The sequence below is a fragment of the Drosophila ficusphila genome, unplaced genomic scaffold, assembly GCF_018152265.1.
Source record: "Drosophila ficusphila isolate 14025-0441.05 unplaced genomic scaffold, ASM1815226v1 contig_414, whole genome shotgun sequence".
Lineage (NCBI taxonomy): Eukaryota > Metazoa > Arthropoda > Insecta > Diptera > Drosophilidae > Drosophila > Drosophila ficusphila.
The window spans coordinates 10,591,916-10,616,425 of NW_025064328.1; the positions used below are offsets into that span (position 1 = coordinate 10,591,916).

At 39.3% G+C, this 24,510-nt stretch overlaps 1 protein-coding gene and 2 pseudogenes across 3 annotated transcripts in view; all 3 read right to left on the reverse strand.

Moving 5' to 3' along the window:
- LOC108096662 (neogenin) overlaps positions 1-24,510 on the reverse strand; it is a 41,325-nt gene that overhangs the window by 15,750 nt on the left and 1,065 nt on the right. The window lies entirely within an intron of this gene.
- On the reverse strand, positions 4,918-5,757 carry LOC108096665 (annotated as a pseudogene).
- Positions 6,474-7,333, reverse strand: LOC108096481 (annotated as a pseudogene).

The following is a 24,510-nucleotide window of genomic DNA, read 5'->3' on the forward strand; positions in this document are numbered from 1 at the left end:
CCACCTGAACAAGGTTTTCCGCTCGATTGATTGTCACTTTCATCGCCTTGATTAACACCTCATGCGACACTTTTCCTTTTTTCCGCTAACTAAGCCGCAAAATGGCTAGACTAAAGTGGGATAGAGAAAAAAATTAAAGTGAAAAGGCGGCCATGGGCGGGAAAACCTTTTATGTTGAGTGTTGGCGAGGAGAAGGAAAGCGGCAGACGGATGGAAACGAGGGCCGTGACTTTGAAGAGCTGCCCAGAGATACAAATTCAAAGGCAACAGGATAAAGTCAAAGCCGCATTGCCGCATCCTGAATGAATACTATGTACTATCCCCAGAAATCCCCAGGAAAAGCGTTGCAGGTCCGAAATGGTGTACAAATATAATTATAAACGTCTGCCTGGCCATTAGGTGCTGCGTTGGAAGGAAGGAAGGCTCTGCCACCCCTGAAAACCCCGGAACATCCCCCACATTCTGCTCCAATTTGCCTAAGGGCGTGGCAACAGCTCCCAACCAACCCAACCACCCACCTACCCACCTACCAACTCCTCCCCCCAAAAAACCAGATGGGTCTAAATTTAGTCTGGCCCGTTTTGTCTGGCAGGTTTCATGGAAATTGTCGCATCAAGTGAAAACGTCAATGGAGAATCTGTGAGGCAAGGGAGCAGCTTTGATTTTGATTCCATTTTTTTTTTTTAACAACGTTTTGCCGTTTGACATTTGCCAGTTCAGTTCAATGGCCAGGGAAAAGGCAATCAAATTGATGACTTTGCTTCCCCATTCCGATTTCTGTGGCTACATTTCAATTATGCTAATTACAAGCAGCCATCAAACACCTAATGGTCAAAGGGCGGGGAGGATTTATGTAGGTCCCAACCCTCCGAGCTCTCCCCGAGTTCTTTTGCCCCCCAAAAATGCAACTTCAGGCTGTCTGTTTGCTGTGTCATTGAGCTATTGCGGTTCGGCTGCTAATTTATGGTCTTGTACTGAACCATTCCGTAACCCCGCCATCCGTAAATAAAACATAGAACTCTGCGCCTCGAGTAAATAGTAGTTTTTCGCCCCCCTCTTGAGGTTATAAACATGCCGACGAGCACACAATAGATTCCTCGTTTTTGCCCATGAAATTCTGCGCATAACCAAAGAAAATAAAAGAAAGGAACAGGAGAGGAGATATCCTTCTTTTGTCCTGGAAATGAAGTACTCAAATTACAGGGAATACAGGGAATACACGAGTGTGTGCGCCATAAAGCTGTCTGCAGCAATCCGATAATCATCTAAGGGGCTTGCGCCACTTCATTTCGGAACAACAAATTTTATTATGCAGAAGAGATTTCTTTTTCTTTTCAGGTTTGCGTGTGAAGCGCCGCCACAAAGTAGGATATGTAGATGTCTAGATATGGCCGCATTAAAAATAAAACTATTCTATATTGTTCCTGCTCCTCAGAAGAAAACTGCCGCAGGTTCTGAAAGCCTCTTCATAGAAAAAAAAAGAAATAAAGGAAAGAAAACCAGTGATGATGACAAGCAAGTCTGTTGCAGATTCCCTAGAAATGGTTTTCACTTTTTTTTTCCTTTTTTTTTCCTTTTTTGCTGCTTTTTCCCAGAGTTTGCAGCTAATTCGCTGCTGGCCATAATAATGCTTAAGCCAAGTAATAAACGCTGGTTTTTTTTTTTCCAGCTTCCCGTTTGGCAAGCAAAATCTTGGCTTGACTTTCGTTTACTTTGGAGGGCAAACAAGAAGCTGGCGCTTGTTGATCCATTCCATTCCTCAAGTTAATTAAAGTTTTATCAAGCGAAGAGGTAAAGAGGTAAGCACGCAGACTTCTTGAGGCATTTCCTGGAATGCAGTCGTCGTCGCCTTTTGCTCCTCCTCGAGAAGCCCTCATGTTTTATTCAATTTCAACTGTTGCTTTTGTTGTTCTCGACTGCGTAACTAGCTAAACTCGAGTTGTGAAGTACGAATTCCATCCGCAAAAGTGGTTTCAAATGCATTTCACCTCAAATGAAGTTGGGAAGGAAGGGGACTTAGCCCACGTTATACCATCATCATCTTCATTATGGCCATCATAGTATTCAGGTTGTGTCTTTCCACGTTTACTCGTCACCGTCTTCGATTTCAATCAATGTGCAGCAGCTTATTGAGATCTCTTCATCTCCATCTCCGTCTCCTCTTTCCCATTTTCCTTTCAGCGCGGGCTTTTGTTTTCCCTAACCTGCGGCTTTTCCACAGCAGCGAGTACAACAAAAGGAAATTCATTGAATAGAGAGCGCAGAGTTAAGCCTTCAGCAGTTTATGACGCGTCAGTTTCAATGAGTTCGTGCCTCAATGGATCCCTTCTTCGATGATGATGTGATGGTGATGATGGCTCTGCAGCTGCTGCCGAGTGGAGATTAAATGGAAAATCGTTCGGAAAATATATGTGTTTAACTAGCAGGATCAAGTTCACTCGACTTGCAGATTAACATTGCTGTCCGAATGTTTAAGGTTTTAAGTTTTCTTTTATACTCTACCAATCTCAGATATTCTACAACTATTTCCATACACTTATTTGCTTAAATATTATTATATGAAAAGCATTTTCATTGAGTTCCATACCTGTAAATAAAGAACAAAAAAAGCTATTAGTAATTGATGCATAATATTAATTGGAAATATTTGTTATATGGACAGCATAACCTCGATTCTTTTATGTAAACGCTTCTCCAACCACTGGTTACATGGAAATCGATAGACGGTGTTCGATTACACGCCCGATAAGATATGAAAAACCATAACTATGGAGACCACACATATAATATCTCGTGGCGGTAAAAATACCTTAACTGCCGCCATATTGTTAACTTTATCGATGTGTGTCAAAGAGCGCGGCTGCCGGTGAAAATTATAAATCAATTTCCAGGCATTCAGCGCCGATCGGGCGTGATAAGATTGTCGGCAGGGGAAAAGGTCGGATCAGGGGGCTTTAGCATAATTACGTTACGAAGCTAGCCAGCCGCATGGAAAGGGCAACTTAAGCGGCTTACTCCTTGGTTAGACCATGTCTCAAGTTGTCTATGTGTCTATATGTTTCTACATACATAGTATAGTATGTGATGTTTTAATTAAGGCAACCGACGACCGACGACGAATGTCCGGCCAAAGCGTCGCCAGTTAGCAGGCACGACTATCGGTCAATAACTTGGCCCAGGCACGCGCCATCTACAGTGGAGATTCTCTAATAAGTATGACTAGCTGTTAAGTTGACGTATCAAATCAGTGGTCAAAAAAGGTATCAACCAATGTAAGCTCTGTGTCTAAAAAGTTGAATCTAAAAATTAAGAGTACAACTTTTTAAAAAATGTATATAACACTTAAAGAAGTTTTAAATAGCATGGAAAGGAATTTAAAATTAATGTTTGAAACAATAAATATTTAAAATTTATTTAAAAAGATTTTAATCTTGTGGAAAAACTAAATTCAATGTTGAACCATTATAAAAATTATATGTTATTATATCATATATTAATGCTTCAACTTCAAAGGATTTTAATCCTAACATTTAAATTATTTTTATTATTTCACAAAAGTTTCTTTTTTCGTTTTACATTTAATAGAATTATGTATAAAATATAGCACAATCTGCCTGGTTTAGCGACGTTTTACTGTCACTTTCAAAGGTCCGGCTATATGTGTGGTGTTTATTTAGGGCTTAGCAAGAGTCAGGCGCATAAAAGAGTTGCTTGATTGCTGGGCAAACTGGGCGAGCGAAGCCCCAATTGAATTTTACTCGCCATCTAACTCGGAGAATGTTCAATTATTCGAGGACAAACGAGTTTTTTGCATGACCATGGCAAAAAGTCCGTAAAGAAATGGGTAATCTTGGGAGCGGCTGTTGGCTGTTGGCTGCTTTTGGCCAAAGCTCATCCATTCCATTTCATTTCCATTTAGCCGGGCACATTTAATTGCAGCAATCAAATGGCTTTTTTTCGGGGCGGTGCCACCTGGGAAATTTCCTCTGGCGCATATATCATTTCATTTGCCTTTAATTTGACACATGATGTGGCATGGGGGGCAGGCATTTCGGTGGGGCATTTCAGTGGGGCCTCAACTTCCTGCTGTCGCTGCCATTTGCAAAATGGCCGCCCCGACTGTTGTCTAACAAAATGGCCGCCCTGACTTCTTCCGCTTTGCCAGCCTGCCGCCCATAAAAACCCCATATACTCTCATCACACACAGAACACCAGAACACAGCCGCCCACCCAAGGAAAAACCCAGAGTTCATTGGTTTCTGAGCGGCATTTTTCACTTGCTCTGGCAAATGACTTTGGCCACATGCTGGGGCTCCAACTTCCACACTTCTTGCTCCCTTTTCCCACGTTTTCCCGAAGCTCGAAGCAACTCGCTAAGCTGGGGCTAAGTTGGGCGCTTTTCCGCTGCCGGCGTTGCCTTTTCTTTGTCCTTTGGCATCCAACATCCAGAATCCAGCGACAACGACGACGACGCCGCTTGTTGCGCAGCAAAACTTTTGCATTATGGAATTGTAAATGTTAGCCAACAGACAACCAGAAAATTACACTCCTCAACTAGGTGGTTGTATCATTTTTCTAGGCAATAAAGTTTAAATAAGATATGGCGGATACAAAAAAGGAATACCAATTTAATGTTTAAACAAACAACTACAAATCTTTTGATTTATTTAAATTATTGAAAGAATTTAAAGGTAAAAAGCTTAGCATTGATTGACCTCAAACGCTTTAAACTTTAATATTCTATCTATGGTTTCAATATTTATAAACTAGATATGATGTTTTCAAAGTGAAATCTGTTGCATGTTCATCAGTGTTATAATACGCACTTTTCCCTCTGCGAGCTGTCCAAACGTTTTAGAAAAATCGTTTGCAGCTTGCCAAGGGGAAAAACAAACTTTTCACCCCTTAAAACGAATTTTCATCTATCTATATCTGAAATGTGGTATGGGAAATTAAATTCTTATCTTTTGCTCAAAGTTTTTGCGCAGTATTTGTTTTATCAACTTATGCCATTTTCATTGCTTGACTTGAGTCGATTTATCCGCAAAAGAAGACAAACATCTTTATTAATCTTTTATGCAATCTTCAATTCTTATTGGATTTTTGTATTTCTATGCTGGAACTTCAGCATTAAATTGATTTAAGTTCGTATATTTTGAGTCTTCTCCACATTCACATCGAAGTATGACTTAACAGTAGCTCTCCAAACTCCTTCAGTGCTTAGTTTTATGTGAAACATATAGCTTCCCTTAGGCAAGGGGATTTTGTTATACATTTGATCGGTCAACACAAAGTCCTTTAGGATAAGGTCGTGCTAAGGAAAAAGATAATATTTGGTAACAAAAAAGGTCTGGCATTATATATAAAAGTACTCACGTCATACGGACACGTATGGTTTAGATTACTTTGGGGCTTCAGGGCTTTGTAGAAGTAGTAGAAAACATTGAGAGGATTCGGATGCGTTACAAAGCGACAGAAATCTATAGTCACGTTAAATAGAAACGGATGGTATCCTGATAATTTCTTATGCACGCTAAAGTTTATCGTAACGTTCCTGATGGGCGGCTTTAGGAGTTTGAAATGAACATTTTCCCCGATGACCCCACGACCCAAAACTTTAAGACGGCACACAACAACTTCTAAAAATGTTTTATCCAATACTTCGCAGTTTACGTTTGTATGGCGGGTTAAAATGTCCCCATTTATTTGCGGAATCAATAGAATTGCGATCAACACTTTGAGAACTGTAAACTTCATGGCAGAATGATTGCAAACCTAACGATCTGTTTTTCCAAACTAAACTAGGTTCAATAAAATTGGTGCATTACTACATAAGCACCGAGTAATTTTGTAATTACTTTTTTGGTTGTAATTGAAAAGCACATTAGGGCAGGCTTTTAAGATATACAAGAATGGAATCTAGCTTCAGCGAGCCGAAGCTTTTATACCCTTGCAATAATCAAATACAGTAGAATCCTGTTATAACGACTCCTCTTATAGTGTCCGTCCGGGTATTGCGACCAAAAATTCGATGGCTTGATTGCTCCCCAGACAGACTTATACACTTAAATCCTCCTGCTTAGTGCGTCTTCCGGGTATAACGACGAAAAATCGTCGGTCCCTTGAAAGTCGCTATAAGCGGATTCTACTGTATGTCGAACCAAATATTATACATACATCGAAGCCATAACGATTTTCCTATTAATTTTCTATATTTTCGACGATTGTTCATAAGACAGCTATATGATATAGTCGTCCGATTTTTATTAAATTTTATTCGAAGGATACATATACAAATTTAAAGTATTAGGAGCAAGAATGATTGACCTAATGAACGGGTTAAACTTACAGTTTTTTTTTTTTATCATATTTTCATAAACTTTATATTATATTTTCAAAGTGAAATCTGTTGCATGTTCATCCGTGTGATACTACGCACTTTTGTTGCCACGAGTTGTCCAAACTTTTTAGAAAAATCCTTTGCAGCTTGCTAAAGAGAAAAACAAACTTTTCACCCGTAAAAAAGAATTTGCATCTATCTATATCTGAAATGTGGTATGGGAAATTAAAATTTTTATCTTTTGTTCAAAGTTTTCATTTCATTGCTTGACTTGAGTCGATTTACCCGCAAAAGAAAAGAAACATCTTGCAATCTTCAACTCTTATTGGATTTTTGTATTTCTTAGGTGAGATTAAGCAATAAATTGATTTAAGTTTGTATTTGTATATTTTGATTTTTCTCCACATTCACATCGAAGTATGACTTAACAATAACTCTCCAAATGCCTTCAGTGGCCACCTTAATGCTAAGCATATAGTTTCCCTTAGGAAGGGGGATTTTGTTGTACATTTGATCGGTTAACACAAAGTCCTTCAGGATAATGTCGTGCTATTGAGGAAGAGAATGTCTTGGTATAAAAAAATTACACGAATTTCAAAAAGGAGTACTCACATCATAGGGACACGTATGGTTAATATTACTTTGGGGCTTCACAGCACTGTATAAGTAGTAAAACACATTAAGCCGATTCGGATGCGTTATAAAGTGACAAAAATCTAGGGTTACGTTAAATAGAAAGGGATGGTATCCTGATAGTTTTTTATATACGCTAAAGTTAACCGTAATGTCCCTAATGGGAGGTTTTAGGAGTTTAAAATGAAGATTTTCCCCGATGATGCCACGTCCCAATACTTTAAGCCGACATACAACAGTCTCTAAATACGTTTTGTCCAATATATCGCATTTTACGTTGGTATGACGGGTTAAAAAGTCCCCATTTGAATCCCAAACCATTAGCGGTAATACGAACACTGTGAGAACTGTGAGCTTCATGGCAGAATGATTGTGAGCCTAACGATCTGTTTTTCCAAACTAAACTAAATAAAATTGGTACGTTACTACATAAGTAGCGATTTATTTTGTAATTATTGCTTTTTGTTTTAATTGGGAAGCCCATTAGGGTTTGCTATTAAGTTAGTAACGAAAAGGGAAACCGAAACTTCTATACCCTTGGACCTAAACTGGTAATTCGTACAGATTAATTGAAATGCATTAAAAATCAGCGACAAAATGTAGATCTTTCTATTTATTTAAAAATCGTTTTTATATATTTTTTGTTAAAAAAAATGTCTTTTTGAAAGTCACTCTTTTGGATTACTTTTCACTGTCCTAGGATCGTGTAACGAAAGACTACACCTCATGCATATAGGGCAGGCGCATAAAAATTTATCTATATCAAATCAATCAAGCATTACAATTTCTCTATACCAAGTCAATCAAAATAATTTATGCTTACAAAAAAATAAACAATAATGAACAATTATTTATAATTAAAATTGCTTTAAATCTGAATGAGCGCACATGCATTTAGATATTGTCATAAAAGTATATATTAATCAAACAAACGACTTTATTCTCTGTCAAATTGGCTTCATTACGAAAATTCTGGATTTTGTCATTCATCCCGAACTGAATACATTGTATCGTTCTAATCGGGAAAATCAGTTTCCCTGTCGCAACAGGGTGACTCATGGATGAGCTGGCTGGTCGGCAGATTAAAATGCATTTTCCAACGACAATTATGATCCGGGCCCTATGCCAATTTCCCTTTTGAAGGGAGGGTTTTCCTTTGGGCACGTGTGCCACAGTAAATATCCCTTTTTGCCTCTGTTTTCCACTTTCTAGTCTGCTCTATGAACTTATGCATCGCTGCGCTTTGACAAACCGTAATCCCCCGGCAGTAAAAATATGGATTTCATTTCATTTTCTATATTTTACGGCCTCAAAGCCTCAAAGAAATGAGAACGATGGAAATGAGAAATAGTTCTGCCCGGTGCTAATGGCCAGTTGTTAAACTTTCAAATTGATCCACAAATTTCACAGTCGGCTGCGGCTGTGGTGCACAAGCACAAATTTTCCAGCCCCTCGTTTGATGTTTTCTTGGATCCGTAAAAAAAAAAGAAGAAAAAAAAAGCAAGAAGAAGAAGGGCCGCTCCCCAAGAATCGGGTATAAATCGTAGTGTCAAAGAGCGCTGGAGAATATAAATTTATGATTTATCGAAAGCATATGCGTTACCTCCTACAGGAAGTACCCATCGAGACTTTGTAGAGGCGAGTTTTTCCAATTATTATTATTAGCATTTTACAATCGCTTGGGCATGTTTTGAATGATTCTTTAGCGCACATTGAACAGTCCACAATCCCCCGTAAAAGTAAACAGAAAACACAGACAGATGTCCCAAAGACCAGATGCCGATTCCTGGGGGATCTCACTAGGAATCATCTTCGATTTGTCCAAGTGACAGGGATTTTTAGAAAGTAAAGTTTGCCTTCAGAACGCAAATTATGTGTACATTCTGTGCAATTGAATCAAAACTAAGCGGAAGTTGGGGAAAATAACAGCAGCTGCTTTTTGTAGAAGTCGGAAGCACTCTCCAAAAATATCCAGAAAATTTAAAAATATTGTCCGCCCGTCTGAGAGTGAATTATTTATGTGGAGGTTAAGTGCCGCCGACAGATTTTGACACATTGCGGCAATGTCACAAGGCGAAATGCATATCCGAGATCCCAAATCCGAGATTTTGTTAAGCCACTTTGCTTTGCTTTTGCTTTGATTAGAGCCAAAAATGCAACGTGAAAGTCGATTGAGTTGGGGGGAAATGAACACTTCTTTAATTAACATATGCTGCGGCCTCCTGTTGTTTTTGTTGTTGTATTTGTTGTTGTTGTTTGTCTTTTCAAACAGCTGCTGCGGTCTGCAACTTTTCCCAAGCGGTTTTTGTTGTTTCGGTTACCGTTTATGCTGTCTGTCGGTGGTTGCCTAACAAATTAATTTCATATTTCGTCCGACCGCTTGTGAATTAACAGCTACTAACAAAAAAATAGCACACATAACCCAATAGCAAAATTCGAAATTATTTATATTATGGTTGAAAACATAAGTAAATGATAAACTTTATATTGTATATTGATTAGTAAAAAAATAAAAATGATTTTATCTTTTAAAACAAATTGGTATTAAATTTAATCCATTCAGAATTTCGGAAAACTTAAAAAAAAAAGGAAATAAAAGGATTAAAAAATTTATGATATTTTAAAAAAGGATTTTATGTTATTTCTTCAATATTTTCTAGTGTCATTATAATAATTGAAAATAATTAATTAAATAATATTGGGGACAATTTAATTAATGGATATTTATATATATAGTTTCATAAACACTCAATTAATAATGATAACCTTCACCTACTGATAGCTATATTCGATTGTATTATTTTAACCTCAACTGTAGATAAACATAAAGTCCAGCAACATAGTTGATTTGCCACTCGGGTTACATGTGTGCGGAACGGCTGTCGGAATGGATCCTATCCTATCCTATCCCATCCCATACTATCCCATCCTATACTTCCTTTGGCAGCAATTCCAATTGAAATTAATGTTTTATGGTTTCTGCAGCGACCGCACACAGCACATTGACAGCAAAAAGGGAAAACTCGACAGCTGGACAACGGAAAATGGAGAGCGGAGAATGGAAAACTGAGAACGGAGAACGGGGAGCAATTTCAACAGTTTTGTGCCTTCTGGTATATCAACTCGCTTTTCCTAATGCCAATTTGCCATGGAGAGTTTCCTGCAAGTGACAAAAGAAAATGCCAGTCCTACAGCCAGACTTTCCTTTCCTTTTTCTTACTTCTTAGTTCTTTTCCATGGGCCGTCGCCCTTTGTTTCGCTTTTGGCCATGGCAAATTGGACATTCTTCTTCAAATTTCCTGTTTATGCTCCATAAAATCCATCGAAGCGTTTAATATTGGCAACTTAGGTTGCTGGAAGTAAAGGAAGCTTCGTCGGGTACAACGCGCCAAGTACGTGGTCTGGGATTCAAATTGGTTTGTTGAGGTATGTGCTATATTATATGCAAAGTGAGGAGGCGTCTGCTGGCATTGAATTTGTTTGCCATTGTCTGAGTCACAGGAGTCAGCTGTTGGAACATTCGTGTTTTATCCGAAGCGAATTAAGCCAAAGAATTTGATAGCATTTTAAACTCTAGTTTAAAGTCAAATTATACTTATTTTCATAAATACGATTAAGAACAAATACAAACAACATTTAAGTTTCGGAAAACTGAAGTTAGCTACTGATAGTTTAAAATGTAGTTTGTCCAGCAAAAAAGAGAGCTGAGTTTCCATCATAATCACAACTATATTTTTTTTGCATATCAGTAGAAGTGGGTTTGGTCAAAAGCTGGGAGGCTGGGATTATGCAACTTGTCTGGGGCAGCTGGAAAATGCAGTTGCATTTTGGGTTGCAGTTTGCAGTGGCATTTTGCAGTGCATCCCACGCACGATTTGCTTGGAAAATACTTGGACAACTCGGACGACTGGCGCCTGCCCACGTTTAGGCTGTTAATTGAATTTTTCGCCTAACGATCTAAGCTTCATAAATAAACGTGTACAATAATAATAATAACAAAACTTATCGGAAAGCATAGCCCCAAAAAGAAACGGGTTTTTATTTCGATTTGATCAAATTTATGTCAATTTCAGAAAGTGTTAATTGCTCTTGACGTCGATTTATGTGTCGCATAATTTTATCGCGGATTTTGACAGTCAACCGCAAATAGCGAGTGCCTACTTATTGGCGCATTAGCAGGAAAACTCCCAAAAAAGCGGAGCTAACCCAAATGCAAACTAAATTTTGTTCCATGCAAATAGATGCGTTGCAAATTGGAGGTCGGAAAATTTACAAAAAGGGTTTTTGGCTGATTCATATTTGATGAAATTGGAATTGGAAATGAGTAGCTGTCGGACGTTTTGTTATTTATGGTTTGGTTGAATGCAAATGTGCATGATTTTGATTGCATTTCATGTTTTTTTTTTGTGTTCAATTTTATTGCATCAAAGGAATTCAAAGAATTTTTCTGAATAGCCATTAAAACTCAAAATAAGCAGAGAGATCAGATATAAATTTTCGTCATAAAAGTCTTTTAATAAAATTCAAAGTTTTAAACTTACGTAAAAGAGTCGAGGAAATGTTTTTTGCCCATTCATCTTCATTATTTCCCCAATATCAAATTTATTTTTGATGCTTTGTGCACTCACCTGCAAAGAAGAATAAAGAAAAGAGAAATCCAATTAATGAATAATGAGTTCTGTAGTTTTTGGAATAAAGTAAAAGTTATAAGCGGGCCATAATTCAACCTGAATGCGTTCACACCTCCGAACAGACACACACTTTGGCTAACTTAATTTTGAGGGCATACAAGTTTTAACAAATAATTTCTTTCTCCTCCTTCTTTGTTTTTTGTTGTTGGCCGAAAACACCCACACAAAATGTTGGGTGTGTCGAGGGGCAGTGAAAGGGCAATTTTTGATAAGACAGCCAGATATTTGTGCGCTCCAGTTGGCAACAAATTATGAAAATGAAAAATGCCATCCAGGCAGCGTAAATCATCTGACTTTGACGTGCATTATTATTTATGACTAGGGTCGACCCAAAAAACAAAAGAAAGGGGGGAGAAACGCATACGAACCTCTCTCTGCATTTAAGTACAAATCAGAGGCAATAAAGGTGTATAAACCAGTTGAGATAAGTGTGATTATTGTTCGAATGACAGCACTTAAATCATATTTAACTACCTAAATGTCATGTGGCCCTGCGTATTTAAATGTGTACATATAGTAAACTCCCATTGCGCATCGTTCAGCCATTATGAATCATCAGTGTTTTCAGCAGAAAAAAGATGAGCAGGAAAAGTGGCAGCAGCAGGAAAACAGGAGCAGGAAAAACTGAAAGCACTTGCCATTTGACTTCTGTCCCGGGTTCCCGTTTCTGAATTTTATGGCATTTTATTTTAGCTCAACTTCAACTCACCCTCACTCGCACTCCCACCCGGAAAACCCACTCACTCCCAATCCCAAGGCCCTCTGCCACTTCCACCGATGTCTCGGCGTTTGGCCCCGTCAAAACAACATTTCTGCGTTGGGCAACCGCAGAGAGTCAAACAAACAACAGAGCCAGCGACAACGACTGCACTTGGAGAAACACAAAATCCGGAATTTAAAATAAAGATTCTAGTTCAAAATATATGAATTTAAAAGCAAAATAGTATATATGTAGGATACAACATTGAAACAACTTAATAACAACCTATAACTTTTACTAATATGTAAAGCACAATAGATTTAAATATTGGAATTATAACCAGGTCTGCTTTTTATTACCTCTATATCTATAAAAAAAATCTAGAAATTACAATCTGATATCAAATTGTCATTAAGTGATAGAAATACAAGTTTTTATTTATTCAAGCAACACGCATATGAAACTCATCTGCAAACATGTACAAAACTTAGATACTTTTTCTGCAATTGAGAATTGCTATTCAAGTTTAGTTCATGTAGAAAATTTCCAAAGAATGTTTCTTGTGCACCCAATACACTATGGGATATATATAATAAAGTGAAGCTGTTGAGAGCCGCGTTAGATGACGATGACGATGCTCACAGCTTGCGTCGAGGGATGGGGGATGCGGATGAGGATGAGAAGCAGGAGGGGATGAGCAGGGTGACCCAAGTACCAGGGTGAGGGAGGATGAGGGAATGGATAGATGGATGGATGGATGGATGGCGGGTGGGTGGACGGGAATTCTCTGTGTGGCAAGCGTCTGTTGCAAAATCAAAAAAATATTGTGCGTTAAGAGGAGGGATGCTGTTGGACTGGGCCAACAACTACTACTAACAGCTGAGAACGAACCAAGAGGGGGTGGCTGGGTAATATTGAGTCCGAGGATGGGGTAGGAAAAATCGATAAATGCCTCGAACATATGAATTATGTGTCTGTGTCCATTTTCCCTTCCCTCGATTCCCTGCTCGACTTTGCAACTCCGAGATTCAGCTGCGGCTCTTCATCGGGTTAAGTTCAAGTGGCAGCTCATTGCACTCCGCTCGGCCTGTGAGATATATTTTACAATTTCGCATTTAATTCTCCAGAGCCATTCGCCCGGATTGGGTTTTATGGCCTGGCAGCAATTGGCGCCCACACACGCAGCTATTGTTGCTGCTTTTGCTGTTGCTGTTGCCAAAACTGGACTAGAGTGTTTTGCGGAGCTGCACTGACCGCATTAGATAGGCAAACCCCTCCGGTCCATTCCACCACACAGTCCACAGTCCTGTCCAATGAATGTTTTTGGCAACTCATATGCAAATATGTTGCGAATGGCCAAGGGAAAATGGCAAGCAGGTCGAGTGCGAGTGCTGCTGGCTAAATCAATGAATGTGTTTGGACAAGTGGTAGCCAGAGTGCGTCTCCCCGGATCCCTTACACCATTTGCCCTGGGTTCTTGGGTCCTTGGGCATTAATCCGTAAGATACGAGTGCCCGTACATTCCCCAAGAGCAATTTAAACTTCATTTATATTCCAAAGTTGCAAACATTGCTGGGAAGTTACTACAATATGTACATCTTATCTAATTTCTTAAGATAAGTTTTCAAATCTTTTTGGCAGATCTATTTTGAATGAATGAAGTTGGCTTTAAACTTACATATATTACACAACAAATTAATAATGGTAAATGATAGATACTTCTCATCTCTGATCAGTATTTCCATACTTTGTTTAGTGAACCGCAAACAGCATTGATTTATGCTGCAGGAAAACCCCAAGACTTAATTAAAACTAAATAGTACTTCTCGGAGGGGAATCGTTGTCTCGTTTGTAAATTAAGCGACGGCGGAGAACAGTTGAACTTATAACCCAGAGCTGCTGGAGTTTGCTGGCCACAAAACCAATTTGGCCCGGCCAACTGGCAACTTTCATAAATAGAAAGCGTTTCTGGGATGCATTGCATATCCAATTGGTAAGCGCTGATACGATTGTCTGGTGGGGTTGGGGGAAAAAGAAAGAAATGTAAGAAAAACATTGAACAATAAATTTTTCATGCTCAACACAAACGCACCATGTACGTACACATATTTATTTATGACAGCACGCAGGTCGCAGAGCCACGACTCCAAGTTCGATTTCGATTTCGGAGTTGACCCCCGGAAAAGTTATCTTTAGATCGCCGACGTCTGCGGTTTCCCTCGCTCTTTTTTTTTTCTTTATATACGAGCTGATAAATGGAAAATCCAGCACAACGTCGTCGCATTCGATTTCGTTTTCGATTCCGATCCGATTCCAAGCTCCAAGTTGGTGATAAGGCAATCAATAAGGCAAATACACAGCCCGAGGTTTATTGAACCCCTCGCTCTCTTGGAAAATAAGGGAAGCCACCTCCGAACCATCTGGCCGAAGTGCAATTAAGTGGGGTATTCGTTTATTTTTTGGGGCCACTCGATTGCAGTTTTGTTTATTTCTTGCTTAATGGTGATTTATGTTGCGGTTGAATGGGTTTTTTTCGGGGGGAGTGAGCCTTTGGGGGTTTCACCAAATTGCCAGTTGACTATCTTAAATAAGTTTGTTTAGGAATCGGTTACAAACATATTTAGATATGATAATGCGGTAAATATTTGCGAGTGAATCAAAGTCCCCAGAGAAGTCAGGAGGACCCAAAGTAACCTGCGGTTGAGAGGTGGCTTACACACATGCGATTGGGTGTCAAGCAAAATATTTGTAAGATAATATTTACACACGACTAATGCCGCAGATTCGAGGTGAGGTAGAGGGAAAGATTTGGACAAAATATTTGTGCGTGTCAACAAACCGCGATGATGATGGTGCTCTTCTCTCTTCGATTCAAATCGAAATTGAAATTGAAATTCATTCCACGTTCGCCGGAGCGTGACCGATCCCGATCTCTATATAAATGATTTGATTGACATCAATAATTGCATGTACACACATTTCCATGTATTTGGCAGATGTGTTGTGTGTTGTCGGTAGTTGTTGGTTGGTTGGTAGTTGGCTACCGAAAATGGTAAAAAGTAAATGGGCAATTGTAGAATCCGTATCAATTTGCATATGTCTCCTGTGACAACGACGGTGTTTGCATGAAAAATAAACAGAGCCCTGCTGATTGACGTTGAACGTTCCCCCAAGAGCATAATTAAATGCATTCGATGTTGTGCGGTTGCTCTGCTAACAGAATAAATAAAGAAAAATATTTGTAGGCTTACATGTGGGAGAATATGAATATGTGGGCCTGGCAAATATTAGTTTGAATATTATTCGACTTTTTCTTCAATGAATGTGACTATTTAGGGAAATAAATTTCTACTTTAGAATATTTACATTGATTAAAGCCATGTTCTATGAATTTTAAAGAATTGTAATCTTTATAAGAAGTTTATATCTGAGTTAAGAGTTCCTATTTTCCCATTACACGAAGTATTAAGAAATCGTTTCGATGGAAACCCCCAACACTTTTTCGATTCGTTCGTCTGGTTATTCTCTTTCAGATCTCGTCTCATCAATCACGTTTTGGCAGCTCCACATGCTTTCCATCCAGTGGCCACTTCCCTCTCTCTATTCCCGTCTACGTGACTTCCGTCTCTTGGCTTGCCCATTTGTCCCGCGGGCTCCGCAGTTCCCTTCCTGACTCCCTACCTCGTTTTCCTCCATGGTTGAGTCAGTACTCCAGCTTCTTCCACCCAAACCGCCTTGCATTTATCTACTTTGCCATGTTGTCATGTCAAACACTCGGCACAAAAGTTCAAGTGCGGGTCCTCTTTCTACCGCCTTTTCCCCATTTCTCCCGGCAATTTCACGCCTGTCAGTTCGGCGAAAAAGTTTGGATCTCTGCAATTTTTTTAACGTTACCTGGCGCCAACATCCCACGAACCCGGATAGTGTGAAATTTATAAACATCAGCCAAGTGTCGCAGGCAACACAAAAGCTCATTTGTCGGACGAAAGTAAAATCGGCTTAGAAGCCACACTATGCACGCTTGAGTGGGTTAGGTTCCAAGAACTTTATGGAAGCACTCAGCAATCAGGGTGCCTACCCTCAGACAACTTAATTAGATAAATGCTCTCTTTGTCAGTTTTCTAATTTTCTAGTTGTAAAGTGATCCGAACGCCCACATACAGCGCCCCATAACTATCGTCAACATTATCGTCATTATCTCCATCATATCGTTGTAGAGAGCAGTGAAGAGCAATGAAGAGTAGATTCCTCCTCCTCCTCCTCCTGTCAGCTGACATAATTTTATGCTCGACATTCAATTAGGAGTAGGTGTAGGTGGCCCAACCTCATCCTCACTGGAACTGCGCCACTCTGGCAAATGCAAATTGTGAGCAGACAAAAGCAATTTGTGTCATTGCCAGCAGCTATGTGGAAGTACAGTTGCGGTCAAAGTGTTAGCAACTGCATTTGTGATGGCTGTTAAAGTGATTGGACCACTAAGTGCAAGTGCAAACCATGCAGTGAAACAATATATTATCATCTTTGCATCTATTTTTTGGTTAAATACATATTTGGTTTGTAGAATAAATAACACTTAGAACTTTTATTACTTTACTTAGGTTATATTTACTCAATAGATTTGTTAATAAGCATGGTATTCCTATGTAACTAACTTGTAAATATATTAATATTTTTATATATGTTTTGAATAATAATAATATAAATACTTTCAGTGATACCCAGTACTGTATGCAGTGAACAGATTCCATGGATTGAAAGGAACGCAAAAGCAAGAGACAGAGAAAACTTGTATTTTACCATCTCATTACAAGATTTGCATATTTGCATCAACCATTGTCTGCGAGTCGAGGGAACAAAAGCCAGGCACAGACAATGGCTTCAGCGCAACTCAAGGATATTTTCGCACTCGGTAAAACTAGACCTAAATTTGGAGAACCGCAGAGAAAACAGTGTCTGCAAAACATGACTTCCTGCCACAACTTTCGCGAGTCAAGTGTTTGCCACTTTTGAAGTCTAAATCTTAAAAGCCCCGGATAACAACTATCCGCAGCAGCAGTTGGTGTTTTTGTTTTTGGTCTTTGGGTATTAGGCTCCACTCGCTTGTCAAGTGTTCCTACATAAAGTCGCTTACCTAATGGCCAAAGCGCTGAAATCATCGCTGCTTGGTTGCATTTCACAGGATTTTATGGCAAATGTAGGTACCCCCTCCGCGCCATTCGACTCCATTGACAGCTCAATTCAACGGCCGAGCAGAATGTGGAAATGGAAAATGTGCGGCGGATAATTGCCATTAATCAGGCGAGTCCACACATGGACATGGCACGTCATAAGCCGCAAGCACACTACATCTAATCCAGCGTTTGCCATCGGTTCAAAGAACAAAAAGTCCGGTCTTGGGTTCAACATCTGGTTGGGAATGCAGAGCGGAGGGACTCGAGGGGCCAGGGAATAGGTTAGGGCTTAGGAGGCTTGGTCTTGGGCATCTATGATATATGCTGCACTTAGTACCTACTTAAGTTGCGCGAACGCGGACAACGCTTCAGATAAGATCTCGCACAGCTGGCGAGAGCAGAGGCAAAAGCTGCTTGTGGCTTAAAACCACGACAGTGGAGCAGAAACAGAAATATTTTATTAATTTGCAAGGAAATATGATAGGTTACCATAAACTGTCTTTACACAATAATTTATATTTATATTTTGCAGATCAACTTGTCTAAAGCATATTATTTGGTCAAGGACTGTTTGTTGGAAACCAAAACTAACAAAAGAAATATTTGTAAGTATGTACATACTTATTTAATTTTTTTTTGCTAAACACACAAACCATGCCTTTCTGATTTGCCTACTGAATATAAAAACAAATTTAACAGAATCCCCTAACACAAATCAAATAATACATTTTTTCTTTAGTTTCTCTGTTAAGTGTGAAAATAAATCAAACAAAAATACCCAAAGACAATCAAATATAAAATTTTTCCATTAAGTAGCCGCAATTATCCAATGTTTCTATAAAAATAACTTGAGTGGCGAATAAACTGGGAAACTGTGAACTCATGAAGCAAACAACTGACACCATTAAATATGTCAATATGTTGTTAAGGAAAAATCACCGCAAGTGGATAGCAGAAATCTCCAGTTCTGAAAGGAAACCCACTGTGCCACTCTCCCCCACCAAAGTCGAAACTGCAGCAACCACACGACTTTGACAACGGCGTCGACTACCGTGGCTGCAGACTGCCGACTGACTCGTAAGTGGTATAAAGTACGTGCATTTTGTAGATAATAATAAAATAATAGCAACGGCTGCTCATTCGCTCGTAGTCGAGAGTCGAGGGTCTTGGCGCTTGGATCGGATCGGATCGGATCGATTCGAATCCGATTGGATGGCATAGCATTGGATCGGAACAAAACGGAGCCGGTGACTTGGTCTTGTGGCTGTTGTAACAAATTACTTTTAGCTGCGCCCGCCGACTTCCTCTTCCCTTCGCTTCGCTTCTCAGCTCTTTAACGATCTCGTCCAGACATTGTCGTCGCCATTGTAGCTGCTCGTTCTTCATGTTCTATTTTTCCGCGGCAATTGCAGCCAATAGATTAGCTGCACAGATAATTGCACAGAGGAAATCAGTTTGAAAATGGTCCGTATGAAATCTTTCAATTTTAAGATTAATAAATACAAGTTTTAAATTTATCTAAGGTGACAAAGCGTGTCTTTTTAACTCAATGATAGTGTTCAAATTCTATTGACTAATACAAAGGTTTAATATCCGTTTTTAAATACATGCAAATAGTTAAATGAAAGTACCTATCTTAAACTTAAGTAACTTAAACTTTGAACAACCAGAAAAGAAAACTTTTAAGGTAAGAAAAACCCAGTAAACTTATTTTTCCAAGTGAAAAGCGGGCAGACAAAAGGCGGGAAAAGGGGAGTGGAGATGGGGCAGCCGCTTTTCCGTCGCCAATCAAGCGATCGATCTACTTTGAGGCAACCCCATGGCCACAGTTTATCGCCGACCAGCGACTGCATTTTGTTGACCGATAAGTCCAAAGGGGTTAAGCTCGAGGAGCGGGAGAGATTGGAGGTTAAGTAAACCAGGGGGGAATGGGGAGCAGTAGAGTAAGTTCCAAAGCCAAGACCAACTTCATTTGCTTGCCAACCAAAGCGAGCGACTTTTTCAATTAATGTAGCCCATGGGCACGCGAAACCTGAAACCAGAAAATGCAAAAAGAACCCGACGAGGCGAAGATGCAGAGTGCTCTTGCTGTAGGAAACAAAAACAAGAAAAAAAACAATGCAAAAACTTTGTTTACTTTTGCAGCTTGTCTTATCGCTCGCTCCACTGGCCACAAAATAATTACCGAAGCCAGTTTTCCCCGCGAGTGAGGAGAGGAAATCATCTGGTAGAATTGAGTTCTTTTAGGCAGGGCGTGGCCATATCACAGATCTTGCAGCCTAGAGAGCCGCTTCAGTCAGTTGGTTCAGTCTGTCGGTTTAGTCAGCCGGCCAGCACTTTGGCACTTTGGCTAAATGACTGCATTTAAAAAACTGTTGCCGACTTCCGTTTCGGTCGTTTCACTCCTTTGCCATCTGCACACGAGGTGATTAAGTGCGATTCGAGGCGTGGAGGCAGATAATTTCTGATATTTCATAGCCCCGGTGGTTGGTGTGTGGACTCGGGGAATGCTAAATTGTAAATGGGGAAATGGAGGAGCTCCCATGTCGAAGGAGGTGTGAGATTTGCGAGCCAGGCAGGCTTGTTTTAACGGCACTTTAAGCCACTCAGCTCTCAGCTGAACAAGTTAAGTACGGCAAGATCGTCTTTTCTGAAGTGGGCTGGAACTACATATTTCTTCACTGGCATCTCCAGTCATGTCCTTCACTGCAATTCTTTAGGCCACCTACGGATCACCCACGCACCTACTATGCAAATTGGCCCTAATCTTTAGGAGAACGCCCCCACAGAAAGTACAGTATGCTAAATGCAAAAGGAGCTACATTGTTGCCAAGATGCTTTCATGGCCAAAACAGTTTTCTGTATTGCCCTGAAGATCGACTCTTGCTTCCTGATTCTTTCCCTCTTTTTTTTAGTTGGTCAAAATCTGGATTTTTGCGGTTGCGTGCATTGAACTTTTCGGCCTTTTTCGGGTTGTTGCATTTCTTGTTATACCCTTGCAGAGCAAAAGGGTATTATAATTTCAGTCAGAAGTTTGCAACGCAGTGAAGGAGACACCTCAGACCCCATAAAGTATATATATTCTTGATCAGCATCACCATCTGAATCGAAATATGTATGTACGTCTGTCCGTCTGTCCGTCTGTCCGTCGGTCCGTCGGTCCGTCTGTCCGTCTGTCCGTCTGTCCGTCTGTCTGTTTCTATGTAAACTAGTCTCTCAGTTTTAAAGCTATCTTGCTGAAACTTTCCCAAAAGTTGTGTAGCTATTGCACGCAGTATATATGTCGGAACGGGCCGGATCGGCCGACTATATCGGATAGCTCCCATACGAGAGAATGAAATAAAAAATTCTCACGCCGTTGTTTTTGATCAGATCGACTTAAATTCTTCAAGATGGCGTTTTCTAACTGTTATTGAATTTCGGATTAAATTTGATCAAAATCGGATAACTCTATCATATAGCTGCCATAGGAGAGATCGAAAATTGTATATAGAATTAAAGGAAATAAATTGATAACATCGTTGTTTTTTATCCCACAAGCATGATTTTTTGAATATAAAGTTTTTTAACAACGTTTATATTGAGAAAAAAGTTTCATAAAAATCGGACAACTATATCTTATAGCTGCCATAGGAAAGATCGGAAAATCTATATTGAAATAACGGAAATAAAATTATAACATCGTTGTTTTTCATCAGGCAAGTATGGTTTTTGGAATATAGAGTTTTGTTACGATTCTTGAATTACGAATTAAATTTGATCAAAATCGGACATTTATATCATATAGCTCCCATATAGTCGAAAATATGGAAAATGAATAGAAAAATCGTCATAGCTTCGATGTTGTTAGGCCTTATGCATTTTGTTCGACATATTTGAGATCTGCAAGGGTATATAAGCTTCGGCTTGCCGAAGCTAGCTTCCTTTCTTGTTTTTGTTTTTGTGGCGGGTTCAAGTGAATTATTCATGTTGTCATGTCGAATTGGTGGAGGGAGAGAGGATTTTAGTTCGAAGCTGCAAACGAAATTGCATTCTGCCAACGCAGCATCAACCTCGCACAGAGAACATTTATTTCGAGTTATGATTAATAAAGTCTGCCATATTAAATACATATCTTAAGTAATAACACATTTTTGAGTGCATTTTAGTAAAGGTATATTAACACAAATTACATACTTGTTGTAATGATAAGAAAGATAAATATTTCTTTTTTCTATTATTTTCTATATTTATATATATTTACTTATTCAATTTTATACCGTGATAATGATTGGCGTTACGTGTATGTTTGTGTTTATATTTTTTTTCTCTGTAAACCAATGTTGCTGATTTTATTTATGTTTGCTGAGTGTATTTTTTGGTGTCGAATGCAAGTTCCTCATGCTGTTTTTCCATAAAAATTCCCGCATCAGGAGTTTCCCAATATATATGCCACATCTACACGTTGTCTCTGTTTTGTTGCTTGTAAGAACGAAAACAACACAATATTTTTTAATTAAGTGACAAGCCCAACTTTTGTTTAACCGCACATCCACTGGCAAAACTTTATTTCTGCAACTTGCAGGGACAAAAGTTGCCATTGTTTGCGAAGAGAAAAACAGTAAACAATGCACGTTTTTTTTAAAAAGAAACCCAAGACACCTTGCATCGACCATCGATAAGTGGCACAGAAGTGAGATGTTTCCAAGTCCTTCAAGGGATTCTTAGTCATGTAAATATAGTACATATACCCTCAGAACCCAGAGCCTCGAAAGACGAACAATATCCGCCGCTTTGTCAACACTTCTGAGTGACGCTTGAGTTTTAAACATAATTGAGATACTTTGCATCGGTCCGTAATTAGACTGCATTCAACGGAGAAGAAGAAGTGACCTCATTCGAAACCCCTAAACACTCTCTCCTCGATGGTTTCTTTCTTTTTACATTTTTCCCTCTCTTTGTTTGTCACATTGCGACACATCGCCCGCGGGCTATGGCCGCCATATGGAAATGTTTATTTTGACAAGCGCACCCTCGCAGGAAAACGGAAAAAATGTGGCCAGGAACGTGAAAAGGGGTGCGAAATTAGAATAACGTGTCACTCATATATTGTATCACGTAATGCGGCTAAATATGCTTCTGGCCACGGGGAAAAGCCAAGGAAAACCAGGGTAAATGCGACTCGCCCAGGATACTAAACAATTGCCACGGTTCCCAGGGCAAAAGCGAAGAAATATATGACCAGAAAAGTGAAAACAAAGAGAGCTAGGAAATAAAAACAAAAATGAGAACAGGACGTCGCACGTGATGTTTTTTTACACGGTACTTAGAGGGTCCTTGGGATATATTAAAAAAGGAATATTATATAAATTGTTCGTTGGGATTGCAATATCATTAATTATTGCTCTCATATTAGCTATCACAAGTCACATAATTTGCGATAAATCAAACGCTTTTCATGTTATTATTATTGATTTATTTTGGTTAGCCATTACCATTTATTAAATCACAATTAAGCAGGTAACTAAGTGGTCGAGCATTCATCACGAGCCATTGTTGTCACCATTTTTCTGTCAGCTGGTTACACCCATGTAGTATTTTTAATTACCGCCCACCACATAAAGCTTGTAGTTATGTAAGTAACTGCCTTTTTTAATTAAATCTGTCGCAAAGTCCTGCGACTTATGACATGCCGTGACCTAAAAATTTCTTGAAAGATTTTTTGTTCCATTTGCATATGACATGCTCGAAATTTTTTACGAGCAGACTTTTTGGGGTCTTTCCTTTGGAGTTGGCATTGATATATTTACCAGCTGATAAGGCGGCTCCCCTTTTCAGGACAATTTTCACTTTTAGGGGTGCTTTTCTCGGTTCGCAGGGAGAAAAAAGCGAGATTCAGCGCAGGACTTTTAATTTGTTTGCATTATTTGCGCTTTTAGTGGGATTTCCATTATCCCTCCCTCATTTCCTGCGATTGTTTATTTTGTCGAACCGAAAATTGAAATATGATAAGCCTTTAAACCACCCCAGGCTTAGTTTGAAACCGAATCAATCAATTGTAGCATTGTGCAGCTGCCTACCAATCTTCTTTAATCTTTGTTAGGAACCTTAGTTTTGACCTGAAACTGTGGACGATCTTAAATCCTAATTGAATTTGGGCTGAACCGCATCTACCTGCTTTACCTGATCCTTCGGGATCACTTGTTTCCTGGGTTTGAACTAATGATAATGACTCGTACGGCTACCATTTTGTCTGAACCTATTTCAACGATTCCTGATTTTTTTCACAAGAAAAGAAGGCCTTGTTTGGTGTTTGTTTTGGCTTATGTACTTGTAAACATGGTAAGCGTTTATTTGGAGAACGAGTTTGCCAGTTTCGAATTCTTGTTGTGCAGTGTTTGGTTTATCTGGTTTCAAGCGAAGCTCATTACTAATGTTCGAAATTCGAGGCACTATCGGTGCAGATAACCGTTTTGCAACCTTCTTACTTTGAGTTCTTATCTGCAGGCGATATGATGGAGCGCAATTACTGTGAATTACCCCGGGTGATTGGCTCATGTGGTTCGGCCAGGAAAGGGTTTCTCGAATGTACATCAACTTTGCGAGTGCAAAAAAAAAGTGAGAGGTGCGAAATATGACTGCTTATCAGCATGCGTTGACATCACCCTTCGAAAACGAGGGGTTTTTGGACACCTATACCTGCTTTCTAGCACGTCAACCAGACATCCAGTCGCCAAAACCGAACTATCAGTATTACTCCTTAAAATTTATGGTTTCCTACAAAGTTCGTTCTTCAAATAGATACATATTTAAGAAATTTACCTTCGTGCCGATTTATGCAGTATGTGCTTTATATGGAAAAAGTTGGTTTCAACGCAAATTTTATTAAATAATCCATTTTAGAGTACTTCGAATATGTTATGATTTACATTTTTAATTTTTTTCCTATTCGGCTTCATGATTTTGATAGGATAAAACAGAATTTGGCTTGACGCA